Source organism: Elgaria multicarinata, chromosome 21 (assembly GCF_023053635.1).
Source record: "Elgaria multicarinata webbii isolate HBS135686 ecotype San Diego chromosome 21, rElgMul1.1.pri, whole genome shotgun sequence".
NCBI classification, from domain to species: domain Eukaryota; kingdom Metazoa; phylum Chordata; class Lepidosauria; order Squamata; family Anguidae; genus Elgaria; species Elgaria multicarinata.
In genome coordinates, this window is record NC_086191.1 from 2,951,154 (window position 1) to 2,954,606 (window position 3,453).

A 3,453-nucleotide genomic window follows, 5' to 3' on the forward strand; every position below is an offset into this window, starting at 1 on the left:
CTTGGTCTAGTGGGAGTCTTTACGGAAAGGAGTGTGTGTGTGTGTGTGTGTGTGTGTGTGAAGGGGTTGTCCTAAAATGCACGGCATCTTGTCCCACCTTCTTCCGAATCAGAACTCTTCACAAACCTGAGACTACTTTCTGACCCCCAATGGGTCATAGAGTAGTGAATATAGACTTGTCAGGATGTGCTGACACCGCTTCCTGTCGCGCTCTAGGGTGGCCCCACCATAAAATTGTTAAGTCCACAATGTGGGTCTCAAAAGAACCCATCTCAAAATACTAGAACCCCATGGGGTCATTCCCATGAAGCTGACGGGTGGGAGATTCAGGACAAATAAAAGGAAGGACTTCTTCACACAGCACAGAGTTAAACTATGGAACTCACTACCACAGGATGTAGCGATGGCCACCGATTTGGATGGCTTGAAAAGGGGGTGGATAAATTCCTGGAGAAGGAGGCTATCCATGGCTCCTAGCCCTGATGGTTGTGTGCTATCTCCAGTATCCGAGGCAGTAAGCCTGTGTGCACCAGTTGCTGGGGAACATGGGCGGGAGGGTGCTGTTGCACCATGTCCTGCTTGTTCATCCCTGGCCGATGGCTGGTCGGCCCCTGCGTGAACAGAGTGCTGGACTAGATGGACCCTTGGTCTGCTCCAGCCTCAGGGCTCCTCTTACGTTCTTATGTCTCTGTGTGTGTAACGCACGGACGGTTGTGCTCCCTGGAGCTCCAGAATGTTGTTGGACTCCCAGCTGTCATCCACCCCAGCCAGTGTAGAGAATGATCAGGAATGATGGTGGCTGTAGTCCAACAACCTCAGGTTGCGGGCCAACCCCCCTTACATGCTCTGTTTCAGCCTTCCCCGTGGGTAGGGCCAGGGGGAGTGGCCGGTTCCCCATCCCTGAGGTAGCTTGATGAAATGGCTGCCACTCGTGGCTGAAGGAAGTTCTTGTCTGTGCTCAGGTTTGAACTGGGAGCTTCCGAACGCATCCTACGCACTCTTCTTGCCGTGGCTCTAGCTTCTTTGGCTGGGAAGCCAAAACGTCACTCCAGAAGCCACCCTCTGACCCAGGCCCGGGATAAACTTGGTGCACGGAAATTACAGCTGCTTCCGGGGATGTTTCCAAAGAATGAAGTAGCCCCACTAGGGACAGGTGGATGGTTTCACTTGGGCGCGCTGGTTCTCTAAGGAAGGCCTGAAGATCTGGGAGCAGCGTTTAAGCGACAGCCAAAGATATTTTGGAAATGTCCTTGGCTGCAACATCTGAAGAATTCTGAGAGAAGCCCAAAAGGTTTTGGAGAGATGAGTGACATGTCTTGGGGAGGAAAGAGCTCCACCACCAGCACATCTCAGGCCCCCAGGTGTGCAGATGGAGCAATCCCGTGTTTAGCTCAAGATCACCTGCCAATATTGGTCTGGATTACCTGGGACAGGTGCACAGTTGAATCGTGGGAATCTGAGGGGTCCTGGGGCAAGATATCACTGGCCGATGCTTTGGGGGCCATTTGACCATGTGAGAAACTGTCCTGAGCCCCACCACGGGGTGGGGGTCCTGGCCACACACAAGAACAGGCTACACGTGGGGCTCAGTGATACTTTTCGGAATTGAAGATGGCAGGTGCTTTGCGCCCAAGCACAAAAACAAAGGGAAAGAAGAAGAAAAGGACTTCTGTCACTTCTGCCTGGTGAGCTGGAGCAGGTTTTAAAGAAGGCTGGGGAGGGGCCAAAGAAGAGCATAGAATCATAGAATCGCAGAGCTGGAAGGGCCCTCTGAGGCCATCAAGTCCAACCCCCTGCTCAGTGCAGGAATCCACCTTGAAGCATCCCTGATAGAGGGTTGTCCAGCTGCCTCTTGAAGGCCTCTAGTGTGGGAGAGCCCACAACCTCCCTAGGTCATGGGTTCCATTGTCGTGCTGCTCTAACCATTAGGATGTTTTTCCTGATGTCAAGTTTTTCCTGTAACTTGAGCCCATTATTCTGTGTCCTGTGCTCTGGGATGATTGAGAAGAGATCCTGGCCCTCCTCTGTGTGACAACCTTTGAAGTACTTGAAGAGTGCTCTCATGTCTCCCCTCAATCTCCTCTTCCAGGCTAAACGTGCCCATCTCTTTCAGTCTCTCCTCGTAGGGCTTTGTTTCCAGACCCCCTGATCATCCTGGTTGCCCTCCTCTGAACACGCTCCAGTAAACCAGCTTGGTGTGAGGGGCTACTGCCAAATAGGTGTCCGTTGGCACTGAAAAATAGGTCCGAATGAGCATAAAAACAGCATTCCAGTCAAGGAAGATTTTATGCTGAGATATGCATCAAAGACAGATCTCGGGCATTCGTTCAATGAGGCCCTTTGGTCAACTTAATGTGGGGTTTATTTGAGCACTTTGGGCCTGTTTCCTCCCTTGCCTTTGTTACTATTCCACTGTTTTCTTTAGAGAAACTTATCACAAGCCCATGTGCCTTATTTTAGAGACAGAATTCTTGTCCATGAAGGACTGCCCACTCCGAAACCCGGTAAGAGATAACCATCAGAAGCCAGGCCTTGAAATGTCTATTCTAAGCAGTTTACATACAAAAATTAAAAACGACAAAAACAAATACCGTATTTCTTCGATTCTAAGACGCCATCGATTGTGAGACACACACTAATTTCAGTACCACCAACAGGAAAAAAGCTTTGATTCTAAGAAATAATAAACGCACCCGCGATTCTAAGATGCACCCCGTTTTTAGAGATGTTTATATGGGGGGGGAAGTGCGTCTTAGAATCGAAGAAATACAGTATAGAGTTCAGTGTCCAAAACATTTCACTTTTCAACAAGCGTAAGCTCAAGAGGCACAATAAAAAGAACAGCAAAGTGGAGCATCGTATGTTTATATTCTTGTATTTTTGTCTACTATTTTTATTTTATTTTAAACTATTTTTATTCCATTTACTTTAGCTCATCTTTTTACTTGCATTTGATTTTTCAAACTATGTCAAATTGTGATGGCTTATCTCTTTTGGCAAAAAAGATTTCATTCATTCATGATCTTTATAAGCCACGGGAAATTAAAATCCTGCAGAAAGTAGTATGTTTTGGGGAGGCATTTATAACCTCCCACATTTTCTGCCTCCTAAACCGCAAAGGGACGTTCCCGGGTTTGGTGCTGCTACTAAAAAGGGCCACTTTCAATTATTATTATTATAATTTATTTATATAGCACCATCAATGTACATGGTTATACAGTGACAATTTGTTGGTCGCAGAATGGCCCAAAAGGCCTCCCTTGAAGATCTTTCAGGTCAACTGGGTGTATATAGGGGAATCATAGAATCATAGAATAGCAGAGTTGGAAGGGTCCTACAAGGCCATCTAGTCCAACCCCCTGCTCAATGCAGGAATCCACCCTAAAGCATCCCTGACAGAGGGTTGTCCTGCTAGTCTTCCCCACTAGGAGCAAGGTGTATATTTCTGATTAA